At 39.9% G+C, this 15340-nt stretch overlaps 1 protein-coding gene across 1 annotated transcript in view; it reads left to right on the plus strand.

The window, feature by feature from the left end:
• TACC1 (transforming acidic coiled-coil containing protein 1) overlaps positions 1-15340 on the plus strand; it is a 125828-nt gene that overhangs the window by 12305 nt on the left and 98183 nt on the right. The gene's annotated exons all lie outside the window — the stretch shown is intronic.

Genomic DNA, 15340 nt, shown 5'->3' on the forward strand with positions numbered 1-15340 from the left:
AAAGGTTTGTGACAATGGGCAAGAAAGTGGAAACATTCTAAGCTAAGACTTCAAAAACCAAATCTTTGTCTGAAATGTCTCCTCCCTGTGGAATGTGCAAAAAGCAAAACAGCACTCCCTACTGATCTATGCATATACCATACCTGGCAGGTACCATCCTTTTATTTTCTTCCATCTTAACTCTCATTCTCACGGTGCTCCTGGATTTCCATTTGCAGGCACAGAGTCGTTTTCGTGCAATTCTGATCTTTCTCTGCAGGAAGATGGAAAACTTTCAGACCTCTTGGAGAAAGCACGGCTCTGATGTTGTGCTCTATCTGTGCTTATTCTTCCTTGTATTTAACTTGCTTAAGGTTAAAAGCCTGTTGTGTTTTGTTGTACCTTGGCAGCTCTCTCTGGCTCGCGAGTATCCTAAAGTCACTACATGGCCTCTAAGGACAGTCTTGACTTCTAAGCCAAAAGAACCTTTTATTTTACTTTGTCTGTCTTTAGAGATTTCCTTTGAATGTTTGCTTCTGTTCTGCAGCATTTTCAGGCCCTGTAGACCTTGTTTGTTTTGCTCAGCCAGGGCATTTAAAAAAATATTCATGCTGCTATTTTTTTTTTTTTTTTTGAGACGGAGTCTCCCTCTGTTGTCCAGGTTGGAGTGCAATGGCATGATCTCTGCTCACTACAACCTCCACCTCCCAGGTTCAAGCAATTCTCCTGTCTCGGCCTCCCAAGTAGCTAGGATTACAGGTGCCCACCACCATGCCTGGATAATTTTTTTTGTATTTGTAGTAGAGATGGGGTTTCACCATGTTGGCCAGGCTGGTCTCAAACTCCTGACCTCAGGTGATCTGCCTGCCTCTGCCTCACAAAGTGCTGGGATTACAGGCAGGAGCCAACCATGCCTGGCCCATGCTGTTATTTTTACACAGTGAACCATGCATACTGATTTTAATTCCAAAGGCTCACAAATTAAAGAGCTTCCTTGAACCCTGGCCCTCAGGATTCTTGCAGTCTTCTGGTTTTTCTGTCTGCTTTATCATTTCTCAGTGGAATGACTAAAGTCAGAACCTGCTGGGTTAGTGAATGGAAATAAAGTATTGGTGGATGAACTCTTCCTGCCCTGCCCTTCCAAGACTAGACTGTGGGGTTGGAATCCATGTTTCAATACCCAAACACTGCACCAGCTCACGACTACAAAATTAGATGAGACCCAAAAAAATACAAAGAGTCAATATTCCAAGAAGATACTTGCGGTTACTGGGTCCAAGATGTTTGAATTATAGGTAGACTCTATCTCTGCCGGGGACTAAAATACTGCCAGGGCATAAAAAATAGCCTGTTTTAAAAAAAAAAAAATCAATAAAAATCTCAGAAAGTGCAAACTGTCCCTGAACCATTATATACGAAAAGAAATGACAAGTAAATGAAACAAAACACAAGAAGTTTTTATTCCTCTCCCTGAAAATACAGACTGACACTGTACACTTGGCAGCTGTTTCCACAGCAGGGAAGCAGGGTCGCAGGTCTGAAGCATGAGTTCTCTTCTGGAAACCACTTACTGATTATAGGTGACAGTTGCATCACCTTGAAATGGAGGAACAAAGACTTTTTTTTTTTTTTTTTTTTTTTGCCAGAATTCGGCATTGCTAGCACAAAGTGTTAGAAAACAGTGACACACAGAGTGGCTGGTAGAACTGCAGAGGAATTTCTGAAAGTGAGCCTTAGGCAAAAGGTTGGAAACTTGTGCTGGAAACTTACCATATGATTAAGCATGTGATTCCCACCTGACTTAATTCTCTTCCAGTCCCAAGGGTTCCAAGGCCAGAGAAAGGTCCTGGTCTTGATTGCTGGCATGTTTACTCTTCCAAGTACACTGAGATCAAATGCAAAGACAAACCATCAAAGGTAATTCTTTTCTTTGACATTGAATATACCTGCGATGGATTTTAAAGTAAAAATTTTTATTTCCTAGTGAAAAATAACAGGTATGTAATCTTTGTATTTGGATTAAGTGTGAATGAAGGAAATAATGATCGAGGAAAGAACAAAGGACTGGGTGGTGGTGATGAAAGCTGAGTCCTGGTTCTGGCTTTGCTACTAACTATAGCTTGGGCAAGTCTGTACTTCTGCTGCATAGAATATATTTACTTACTTCTCTTTTTGCTTGTTTGTTTTGGTTTTATTTCGAGACAGAGTTTCACTCTGTCACCCAGGCTGGAGGGCAGTGGCACGATCTTGGCTCACTGCAACTTTCATCTCCCAGGTTCAAGCAATTCCCCTGCCTCAGCCTCCTGAGTAGCTGGGGCTACAGGTGCGCACCACCACACCCGGCTAATTTTTGTATTTTTACTAGAGACAGGGTCTCACCATGTTGGCCAGGCTGGTCTCGAACTCCTGACTTCAAGAGATTCACCTGTCTTGGCCTCCCAAAGTGCTGGGATTATAGGTGTGAGCCACTGCACCCAGCCAACTTACTTCTTTACTTGTGTAAATGAAAGAAGGTGGAACTACATGGCCTCTGAGGGCCTTTCCAGCTCTGTCCTGTGAGTCAGTTTCTTAGTTTTGATTTTTCATTGTTTAGGCAGTGCCAAAACAATAATGTCAGGTGGGTTAGGGTACAGATTTGCAAGAGGTTCATCCTGAGGCTGGTAGCAGGCCCCAAAAAACTCTTACCTCATCCATCATTTTTGCAAAGATGAATTCAGAGTAAGACAGACATCAAGGAAGGCATTCAGTATATATTTGTTGAATGAATGAATGAATGAATGAATAACTCAGGCAGCCTTGAGGAGGAAGAGAAAGGAAACATTCTGCCAGAAGAAATACAAGAGGAAATGTATTTGGGACAGGGGATGGATTTGCTTGTTAATAATGGTTGGGGGGTGGTTTTATAGACATTTTCAGCTGCAGCTGAAGTTTAGGCCTGGGCAGTGTTAGGGTTAGGGCTAGTTTACAGAGCACTCCTTATCTATAGAGTAGGATGAAATGATTGCTGGCAAGCCTGCTAAGAAATACAGTTCTTCCAGGTACAGGTGGCTTAACCACAAGATAATGGTACTCTTTTTCTCCTCAATTTAATAATGAGTATTAATTAGGATTTGATCTGGCTGAGGGTCATAGAAACTCAAAATAATAGCGACTAAATGGTATATATGTTTATTTTTCTCTCCCATAAAAGAAATCTGGGCCAGGCTTAATGGCTCATGCCTGTAGTCTCAGCTATTTGGGAGGCTGAGGCAGGGGGATCACTTGAGCCCAGGAGTTGGAGGTTGCAGTGAGCTATGATTACACCACTGCACTCTAGCCTGGGCGACAGAGTGATACCCTGTTAAAACAAAACAAAACAAAAAAGAATTCTGGGTGGGCAAGATAGGGCAGGTTCAGAGCCTCCATGGTTTCAGGGATTCAGGCTCCTTTAACCTCAGCACATGGCTTGTACCTCAAGATTAATTATGGCTGCTTGACGGCTGGTCCGAAGGTAGTGAGTTATGTCAATTGATTGTCCACAGTCAGTTACAGATCAGACTCCTTATTCTAGTCTATCCCCCTTCTCACTAATGCACTCGACAGGTCTTGAAAAATAATATGTGGCTGCTTGAATTCAGCGATCCCATCAGCATCACAGCCAGCAGGGAAAAGAAAAGACCAATAAAGGGCTCACCTCCGCACTCTCCATTCATGACACTTCCTGGAAGTTGAACTTGACACTTCTATTTTCTTTTTTCCTTTTTTTTGTATTTTTAGTAGAGACGGGGATTCACCCTGTTGGCCAGGCTGGTTTCGAACTCCTGACCTCAGGTGATCCACCCGCTTCAGCCTCCCAAAGTGCTGGGATTACAGGCATGAGCCACTGCACCCAGCCTGACACTTCTATTTTCATCCCATTGACTAGAACCTAGTTACTTGGCCAAACCTAGGTGTAATGGAGACTGGGAAATGCAGCTTTTCTTCATAATAGCTGTGTGCCTAGCTATCAGCGTTGGGTTTTGTTTATTTATTTGTTTGTTTTACCTAGAAAGAAACGGAGAAGTGATACTAGGGAATAGTAGCTTCTGCCACTTTGAGAGATGACAGACTTATTCCAGCCACATGATGATGCCCCCATTGCTCAATTCCTTTGGCCTATATCGCTTAAAATTGCCCATCAGGGTCCATAGGAACTATTTTCGGTATTCTTTGATTTTAAAAGTAGTCCAAGTCCACGCAGGACAACTGTGATAAGTAGCTGGCCGGGGGTGGGGGCGGGTGATAAAACTGAATATGACCATAAGAATAATATATGAGCTTCTGCTTCTGGGTATTATAGATGATTCTGGGTATTATGACCATTCCTGCAGAAAATAACTCTAAAATCTGGACATGATACACAAACTGACTGCCTAAAGGAGCAGAAGAGAGGACATAAGTGGATTGCCTCTGCTGTTGCATGTTGGCTTGGAGAACAGAAGATGAGGAGCCAAATAAGCAAGTCCTTCAGCCCCAGGCTCCTAGCACGGGGCTGCATGTAGGCTATGCATTCTGGGGAGTGAGGAGATCGTGAATGCTGAAAATAAATGAAGGAATCCAGAAAAGCAAGAGTCAAAGAGGGCATCTGTAGGCCAAATCTCTGATCAAACCCTGACCCACATACACACAAAATACACTCAAAGCAGCTCAGCTAAAGACAAAGATCTGCACTCAGACTAGAGCTGCCTCCCCAGAAACAGAACTCGCAGTTCAGGCCCAGCAAGAAAATTACCTGCAAAACAAAGGAAAAACAACACTCATCAGAGAAAAAGAACAGAATCTGGAATCTTCACAACTTAGCATTCATCATATCCAAGATTGAAACCCAAATCATGTGACATATTTAAAAACCAGGAAAATGGAACATAGTCTTAAGAGAAAAGTCAATCAAATCTGACCTGGAGATGAATAATATATTGAAACTTAAAACGCAAGGGTTTTAATTTTTGTTTTCTCGGTTTTTTTCCGTTTGTTTGTTTGTTTTTGTTTGTTTTTGAGATGGAGTCTTGCTCTGTCACCCAGGCTGGAGTGCAGTGGTGCGATCTTGGCTCACTGCAGTCTCTGCCTCCTGGGTTCAAGCAATTCTCCTGTCTCAGCCTTCCGAGTAGCTGGGACTACAGGCGCACGCCACCACGCCCAGCTAATTTTTGTGTTTTTAGTAGAGACAGGGTTTCACTATATTGGTCAGGCTGGTCTTAAACTCCTGACTTTGGTGATCCGCCTGCCTCGGCCTCCCAAAGTGCTGGGATTACAGGTGTGAGCCACCGCACCCAGCCTTGTTTTCTGGGGTTTTTTTGAGACAAGTTCTCACTCTGTCACACAGGCTGGAGTATAGTGGTGCAACCCCAGCTCACTGCAGCTTTAAACTCCTGGGCTCAAGCAATCCTTTTGTCTCAGCTAGCATGCTCGGCTAATTTTTAAATATTTTTTGTAGACATGGGGTCTTGCTATGTTGCCTAGGCTGGTCTTAAACTCCTGGCTTCAAGCAATCCTCCCACCTTGGCCTCCCAAAGTGGTAGGATTATAGGTGTACGCTCTCCTGCCCAGCCGGCAAGGGCTTTAAAGTGTTATGTTATTTTACAGTTTTAGGAGGTTTTACAGCTCTCTACGATGAAGTTTAAAAATTAAGAAAAAAAAAGCTTGTTTTTGATGAATCAAAATCTCAGCACAGAAATGGCGCATTTCATCAGAGAAATAGATACAATGAAGAAGAGCCAAATGGAAAGCCCCCTTTTTTGGTTGCTCTCTTTCTGCTTTCAAGGTTTATATTAGCTTGACTTAGATGTGCCTTGGAGTGGACTTCGTTATGTCCCTTCTACTTAGGGTTTGTCTAATATCTTGAATCTGCAAATCTCTGACTTTTATTACAGCTGGGAAGTGTTTGGTTATTATTTCTTTAAATATTTTTTCTACTTGAGTTTCTTCTCTCCCTCTGAGATTTCAATTACATGTATGTTTGTTTGATATCATCTAACAAGTCTCTGAGATTTTGTTCATTATGTTCTAAATCTTTTTCCACTCTGTTACTCATTTTGAGTAATTTTGATTGATCTGTCTTAAAATTTACTCTTTCCTTTAACATGTCCACTTGGCTGTTAACTCCATCTGGTGAATTTTCTACTTAAGAAATTATACTTTTCAGCTGTAGAATTTACATGAAGAAGTACATTATCAACTGTAAATGGGCCATGAAACGTTAAGGTTGAATTTTGTAATTTATAAATCAACTGTTAAACATAGTGCAGAATAGCTGTAAAGCATCAGGAAAATTAAAATAGAATATATCTTAAAATATTAAGTAATTTTTAAATGCGGGAAATAAGAAATGAAGAAACAAATGTCAGAGGAGACAAATAGAAGACAAAATAAAACAAAAATGATAGACTCATACGCAACCATTTCAAAAATTACATTAAACATTTATGAGCTAAACACTCCAATTAAAAGATAGAGATTAATAATTGTTTTTAAATGGATACAAAAACAATTGTAACATCTCACCAAAGAAGATACACAGGTGCCAAAAAATTTGAAAAGCTGTTTAATAGTATATGTTATTAGGTAATTACAAATTAAAACAACAATGAGATACCACTACACATCTACTAGAATAGCCAAAATTCAAAATGCTAACAACACCAAATGCTGGTAAGGATGTGGAACAACAGAAACTGCCATTCATTGTTGATGGGAATGCAAAATGGTTTGGCCACTTTGAAAGACAGTTTTGACAGTTTCTTGCAAAATGAAACATACTTTTACCATATGATTCAACAATCTTACTCCTGGGTATTTACCCAAATGAGCTGAAAACTTATGTCCACACAAAAGCCTGCACATGGATGTTTATAGCAACTTTATTCATAATTGCCAAAAGCTGGAAGCAATCAAGATGTCCTTCAGTAGGCAAATGGATAAACTGTGATATATTCAGACAATGGAATATTATTCAGTGTTAAAAAGAAATGAGCTGTCAAGCCATGAAGACATGGAGGAATGTTAAATGCATATTACTAAGTGAAAAAAGCCAATTTGAAAGGGCTGTGTACTGGATGGGTCAAACTATATAACATTCTGGAAAAGGCAAAACCGTGGAGACAAAAAGATCAGTAGTTGCCAAGGGTTGGGCAGAGGAAAGGATGAATAGATGGAACATAGAAGATTTTTAAAGGAATGCAACTATTCTATATGATACTGTCATGGTGGCTACATGTACATAAATACATTAGACACTTGTCAAAACTCATAGAATGTATAATACCAAGAGCAAACTCTAATGTAAACTATGGACTTTGGATAATAATGATACGTCAGTGTAGGTTCATTGACTGTAACAAATGTACCACTCTGGTATGGGATGTTGATAGTGGGGAGGCCATATGTGTAGCGGTAGGGGGTGTGTGGGAACTCTCTGTACTTTCATCTCAATTTAGCTGTGAATCTAAAACTGCTCTAAAAAAATAAAATCCATTTTTTAAAAACCTAAATATAAACTATGTGCAAAGACATACTTTCAATATAAAGACAGAAGGAAACCAAATATAGATGGATAGAAAAAGATATATCATGTAAAAAGTAAGCACAAGAAAGCTGGAGTGGCTACATTAGTATCAAATAAAAATAGATTTCTAAAAAAAAGTATCATAAAAGATAAAGAAAGGCACTTCAGAAGAAGAAAAAGAATAATTGATCAAGATGACATAAAAATTACAAATTTATTTGTGCCTAATAATAGTCTCAAATTACATAAGGCAAAAACTGATAGAATGAAAGGAAGAAACAGGCAATTATAATTGGAAATTTTAATGTCTCTCAGAAGTTGATAGAGTAACCAACAAAAAATCAGCAAAGACAGAAAATCTGAACAACGTTATCAATCACTTTGACTTAATTAATATTTTTAGAACATTTCACTCAACAATAGCAAAATGCACATTCTTTTCAAGTGCACATGGAATGCTTACCAAGATAGACCATATTCTGGACCATAAAAAATTTTAATAAATATTAAAAAGGTTGAAATCAAATAGTTTGTTCTCTGACCACAATGAAATTAAATTAGAAACCAAAAACAATAAGATAACTAGGAAAACCCCAAGTATTTGGAAACTAAACAACACACTTCTAAATATTTATTGGGCTAAAGACTAAATCACAAGAGAGATTGAAAATATTTTGCCCTGATGATAATATAAATACACGTATCAAAATGTGTGCAATGTAGCTAACATAGCACTTAGAGGGAAATTTACAGTTTTGACAGCCTATACGAAGTGGGGAAAGGTCTTAAATCAATGATCTTAATTTTCACTGTTAAAAAATAGAAAAAAAGAGTAAATTGAACTCAAAGCAAGCAGAGGCAGAAAATAATAAAGATAATGACAGACATCAATGAATTAGAGAACAGAAAAAAAAGAGATTAAAAAATCATTAAAAGCAAAAAGCAGTCCTTTGAAAAAACTAATAAAATTGATAAATCTCAAGCCTGACTGGCAAAGAAAAAAAAAATGAACAATATCAAGAATGAAAGAAGGGACATTATTACTTTGGATATTAAAAGAATAACAATTCTCTATTGTTACGAACAACTTTATGACATTAAATGTGTCACAGATGAAATGAACACATTCTGGGAAATACATAAACTATAAATCTAATCAAAGATGAAATAGAAAGCTTGAACAGCCCTGTATCAATTAAAGATATTGAATTTGTAATTAAAAACTTTCTGACAGAATTTTGGGTTCAGATGCTTCATTGATGAATTCTGACAAACATTTATGAAAAAATAATACCAATCCTACAAAACTGTTTAAGAAAATAAAGGAGGAGGCATGATTTTATGATGCCAGTATTATTCTAATTCTACAGCCAGATGAAGACATCTTAAGAAAAAAACTACAGTCCAATATCCCTCATGAATATAAATGCAAAAATCCTCAACAAAATATTAGCAAGCCAAATCCAGCAGCATAAAAAAGGTTATACACTATGATCAAGTGGCAATGCAAAGTTTTTTTTGTTTTGTTTTGTTTTTTGGGGTTTTTTTGAGACGGAGTCTCACTCTGTCGCCCAGGCTGGAGTGCAATGGCGTGATCTCAGCTCACTGTAACCTCTGCCTCCCAGGTTCAAGCAATTCTCCTGCCTCAGCCTCCTGAGTAGCTGGGATTACAGGCGCACACAACCACGCCTGGCTAATTTTTGTATTTTTAGTAGAGACAGAGTTTCACCCTGTTGGTCAAGCTGGTCTCAACACCTGACCTCATGATCCACCCGCCTCGGTCTCCCATAGTGCTGGGATTACAGGTGTAAGCCATGGCGCCTGGGCAATGCAAAGTTGTTTTAACAGCTGACAGTTAATCAATGTAATTCAACAAATTAATAGAATAAAGACAAAAACACAGACACAGTGGTGCAATGTAGCTAACATAGTACTTAGAGGGAAAATTTATCGTTTTGAAAGCCTATAAAAAGGGGGTAAAAGGTCTTGTAGTCCTAGCCACTCAGGAGGCTGAGGCAGGAGGTTCATTGGAGACCAGGAGTTCAAGGCTATAGTGCACTATCATTGCACCTGTGAATAGCCACTGCACTCCAGCCTGGGCAACATAGCAAGATCCTGTCTCTTAAAGAAAAAAAGGAAGAAGGTGAAAACAATATGATCAGTTCAATAGGTGCAGCAATAGCATTTGTCAAAATTCAGCTCCTTTTTATCATTAAAAAACTTCCAGCAAATTAGGAATAAATTAAAACGTCCTCAACCTGATTAAGGTCATCTACAATATCTGTCAGCTAACATCCTACCACAATGTGAAAAATCAATGCTTTCTACCTAAGATGAGGTAGAGGGCAAGGATGTTGGCTCTCACCATTTTTATTTAACTTAAATTGTATAGGAGTGCCTAGTCAGTGCAACAAAGCAAGGGAAAAATAAGGTATACATGTTAGAAAGAAATAAGTAAAATTGTCCTTATGTACAAGTGACATTGTATAGAAAACCCTAAGAAACCCACACTAAAAGCTATTAGAGGTACAAAGTTGCAGGATAAAATATACAAAAATCAATTCTATCTCACATACTAGCAACTAACATTTAGAAAGTTAAATTATAAGACACTTTGTTTACAATAGCATAAAATACTTAGCAAAAGACATGTATGACCTGTAGGCTGAAAACTATAAAACATGACAGGAAGATCTACATAAATGAACAGCTATACCATGTTCATGGATTCAAAGTCTCGATATTGTTAAGCTGGCAATCCTTTTTGAATTATTCAATAAATTCAATGCAATTCCTATGAAAATCCTAACTTTTTCTTTTTGAAAAAAATTTACAAGAGTATTTTAAATTTTATATGGGAAGTCAAAGGACCTAGTATAGCCACATCATTTTGAAAGAGGAGAACAATATTGGAACACTTCAACTACCTGATTTCAAGAACAATATGTGGCTCTGAAGGAATGAACCAATTTTATTCTTTGATCTATAAATTGGCATTTAAATAATTTCCAAATGAGGAGAGATGGGTAGCACTGAGATAAGCATGTGACTTCCCAAGGTGGCTAATTTGAAGGGTAATTCTCCTTTAGGATGATTGCTAAGGGAAGAAAAAAATCCATGTTGAACATAAGGTTTGTAATCAAGACAACTGGATTTAAATATTGGATGCACCATTCAGCTCTCTAAAACTGTGTCTTCATCTTAAAATGGGATGTGCAGTATAAGGATTAAGGCAGTAAAGTATAGAGGCTAAGCCGTGTGCTATAGCACTGGAGTTATCTTACCCAGGTTTGAATCTAGCTTTGCCATTTTCTAGCTATGGGGCCTTGGGTATGTTTAACCTTACTATGCTTCATCTTGCTCATTTGTACAGGCACTGCTCATTTTATTGCATTTCACTTTATTGCACTTCACATATATTGCATTTCTTACAAATTGAAAGTTTTTGGCAACCTTGTGTGGGATTAGTCTATTGGTGCCATTTTTCTAACAGCATGTACTCACTTCATGTCTCTGTGTCAGCATTTTTTAGCAATAAAGTATTTTTAAAATCAAGGAATGTACATTTTTTGGACATAATGCTATTGCACACTTAACAGATTATCATACAGTGTAAACATAACTTTTATATGCACTGAGAAACCAAAAATTTTCTGTGATTCGCTATATTGCAATATTCACTTTATTGCAGTGGTCTGCAATGGAACCTGCAATATTTCTGAGGTATGCCTGTAAACGAGAATACTAAAAGTGCCTAGCCATAGGGTTGTGGTGAACAGTAAATGAGTTAATAAATCTAAAGCACTTAGAACAGAATCTGAGCACATAAAAAGTGCTCTATAAGTATTACCCACTGTTATTTTTTTCCCAGTGCTATGAGGCCCGAATGTGGTTACTTTTGTTAACCACCAAGCGTAGTTCCTAGTATCCAACAAATGTTAGTGCCCATCCCTCTGCAGAGCATAAGTAGCATTCTGGGGGTAGAGTTTGACACTGAAGGATGTATTTTGCAATCTTATAGGCAATCTTGAGTTTCAACAGCTTAAATTTTCTTTCCTTGCTATTTTTCCAATGTTTAAAAAATACCTTCTTGTCCAGGCACAGTGGCTCACACCTGTAATCCCAGCACTTTGAGAGGCTGAGGCGGGCGGATTGCCTGAGCTCAGGAGTTCGCAACCAGCCTGGGCAACACGGTGAAACCCCATCTCTACTAAATACAAAAAAATTAGCCAGGCGTGGTGGTGTGTGCCTGTAGTCCCAGCTACTCGGGAGGCTGAGGGAGGAGAATTGCTTGAACCCAGGAGGCGGAGGTTGTGGTGAGCGGAGATTGCACCACTGCACTCCAGCCTGGGCGACAGAGCGAGACTCTCTCAAAACAAAAACAAAAACAAAAACAAAACCCCAAAAAACCCAAAACCAAAAAACAACAAAAAAACCTTGACCGAATTGTAATGTGCAAGTGGAAACCTTAACCATGAACATGAAATCCTACCCCACTTGGACTCCATCACAGGCCATGTGTCCTCTTTGGCTCCAGCTGGTCATTGTGTTCAGCAGCCCACTGACCCAGAGACTAACAAATAAGGGCTGCCTCCTTCCCTCTCTTTTCATTCTCCTCCTCCTCCTTCTTGTGTCACAGGCAGGCATAAATTACAGGGCACCAAAAAATAGTAGATTTTATTCTCTCTATGTTCTGTATCAAATGCAATACCAAGTAGTGTCCAGCTATGATCCTCCTGCCCTCTGCTTGAAGGAAAACTCCTCAGTTCTGTGAACGATTCTGAGCCCCAGAATGGGCATTATGAAATTTCTCAGTCATTGAGGACAGACAACAGCAGGGTTGCCCATAACTTACAGCTGGCCTCTGAGTGTACCATTTTAGAACCACAACAAGGGAGGTGACATGTTTCCATTTCTTTAATAACTTTCATCAGAGCATAAATTGTGATTGCATAATAACAATTCATATCATCACTAGGGATGCTGAGGTGTTGCGTTTTGTTTTGCTTTGTTTTTTTGAAGACAGACTACTGCTGTATCGCCCAGGCTGCAGTGCAGTGGTGTGATCACAGCTCATTGCAGCTTTGATTTCCTGGGCTCCAGTGATCCTCCTACTTCACCCTCCTGAGTATCTGTGACTGCAGGTGAGCCCCACCATACTCAGCCAATTTATTTTTCATTTTTTGTAGAGACAGGGGACTCTCTATGTTGCCCAGGCTGGTATCAAACTTCTGGGATCAAGAGATCTTCCCCTCTTGGCCTACCAAAGGGCTGAAATTACAGATGTGAGCCACCATGTCCAGCCTTTTGTTTTTAATTGAAATATAAAAAGCAAGAAAGAGTTTAAACCCAGGGACATTAATCAGAGGAACTGCAGACATCCCACAGTCTATGCCTTTCTTGGAGATCTGCAGCCAGGCTCTGAGATGGAGAAACAGATCTTGGTTCTGCTTCCATGAGAGGGACAAAGCATTATATGTTGTGGGGTAAGATGTGTCTGGGGATCTCTGGTCTGTCTTAGACATTTTTCCCTAAAAGCCCACATAAGTTTACTTCACAAAGACAACACTTCCCTTCACTGTGTCCACTCGGCCTGGCCCAAAGCCCCAGCTGCCATGCCAGTCAGAGCAGCAAACCCAGTAAACAACATAAAGCAAAACCAGCCAACACACAAGCATCTTTGCAGAGATGCCCTTTGGGTCCCATATGTTAAATCTTTTACATTATTTTACAGAGTTCCTTTTCCCCTTGTCTCAATTTCTCTGCAGCACAAGAGGGTGTAGGCTTCACTCTTTCCTCTTTCTTTCTTTCTCTCTCTCTCTCTTTCATTTTTTGGGTTTTTTTTTTTTTTTTTTTTTTTTTTTTGAGGCAGAGTCTTGCTCTGTCATCCAGGCTGGAGTGCAGTGGCACGATCTCCGTTCATTGCAACCTCTGCCTCCCGGGTTCAAGTGATTTTCATGTCTCAGCTTCCCAAGTAGCTGGAATTACAGGCACGCACCACCACACTCGGCTAATTTTTTAAATTTTTAGTAGAGACGGGGTTTCACCATGTTGGCCAGGCTGGTCTCAAACTCCTGAACTCAAGTGCCACCTGCCTCAGCTTCCCAAAGTGCTGGGATTACAGGTGTGAGCCACCATGCTCGGCCTTTTTCCTTTACTTTCAACCATTTTAGTGGCCCCACCCTGTGCCTTTCTGCACTAATAGTAGTAAGATTCTTCCCGGCAGCCCATCCTGTCTACCAGAGAAGGAAAACTTTCCCATTCTCACCCTTTTCTCCTGCCTCTCCCCCTCCTGTCTTCCCTCAGAATGACCGACTGGGAATAAAGACCTTTCTCACTACGAGAGGCTGAGTGTTCCTCTGAAGGGAACTGCAGCTCTGACAGGGTTATGTTTGCATTATCAATGACACTTCAATCACATTGCCATAGTGTTCCAAACAGACTATGGGAGGAACTTGAACTTAAAAGAAAAATTATCTCAGGAGTTCAAGGCTGCAGCGAGCTATGATCATGCCACTGCACAGAGCAAGACCCTGTCTCTAAAAAAAAAAATTATCTGCCAAGAGTCAACTTTTCTTTAGCTATTTGAAATTCTTCATAAAAAAATCTCAATTCCAGCCTCACTATACTTTTACTAATTGTTTATTTTCCCACTTCAAAATACTGTTTATGTCTACCATGTGTCAACATTCTGGACCCTGGGAACTTTCTGGCTAAATAGACTAAAGATAATTTATAAAGAGGTAGTCGAAGTCTGCTACATAAAAGAGAGATCTGACCCGGCACAGTGGCTCACGCCTGTAATCCCAGCACTTTGGGAGGCTGAGGCAGGCGGATCACAAGGTCAGGAGTTCAATACAGCCTGGCCAACATAGTGAAACCCTGTCTCTATTAAAAATACAAAAAATAGCCAGGCATGATGGTGCGCGCCTGTAGTCACAGCTACTCGGGAGGCTGAGGCAAGAGAATCACTTGAACCCGGGAAGCGGAGGTTGTGGTGAGAGAAGATAGTGCCACTGCACTCCAGCCTGGGCAACAGAACGAGACTCTGTCTCAAAAAAAAAAAAAAAAAAAAAAAAGATCTGTTGTAAATGTAAATCTCCATTATGCGTTTTCTGATTCTTTCTGGAACAACTAAAATGTAGTCACATATATCTTTATTCCCCTATAGCTTCAAGAATGAAGTTAATGTTGAAAACAATTCTGTGTGCTTCACCACTGGCTCATTCATTCATTCAGCAAATAGTTATTGTATATAAAACAAGAACCAGGCACTGTGCTGGGCACTAAGCTAGAATACAGAGAAAAGGAGCATTCCCAGCTGGGTGTGGTGGCTCACACCTGTAATCCCAGTGCTTTGGGAGGTCAAAGCAGAAGGATCACTTGAGGCTAGGAGTTTGAGACCAGCCTGGGAAACATAGTGAGACCCCATCTCTACCAAAAAAAAAAAGACAAAATTAGCTGGGTGTGGTGGCATTCACCTGTGGTCCCAGCTCCTGAAAAGGCTGAGGCAGGATGGCTGCTTGAGCCCAGGAGTTCAAGGCTCCAGTGAGCTTTGATCACACCAATGCACCCCAGCCTGGGCAACAGAAAGAGACACGGTCTTTCAAAACAACAAGAGTGTTCCTGCCTTTAAAGAACTTACATTCTAGTGAAAGATAGACAAGTGAAGAGATTATTATTATTATTATTATTATTATTATTATTATTATTATTAGAGATGAAGTTGTGCTCTTGTTACCCAGGCTGGAGTGCAGTGGTGCGATCTCGGCTCACTGCAACCTCCGCTTCCTGGGTTCAAGCGATTCTCCTGCCTCAGCCTCCCAAGTAGCTGGGATTACA

The sequence above is a fragment of the Pongo pygmaeus genome, chromosome 7 (assembly GCF_028885625.2).
Source record: "Pongo pygmaeus isolate AG05252 chromosome 7, NHGRI_mPonPyg2-v2.0_pri, whole genome shotgun sequence".
Classification (NCBI taxonomy): Eukaryota; Metazoa; Chordata; class Mammalia; order Primates; family Hominidae; genus Pongo; species Pongo pygmaeus.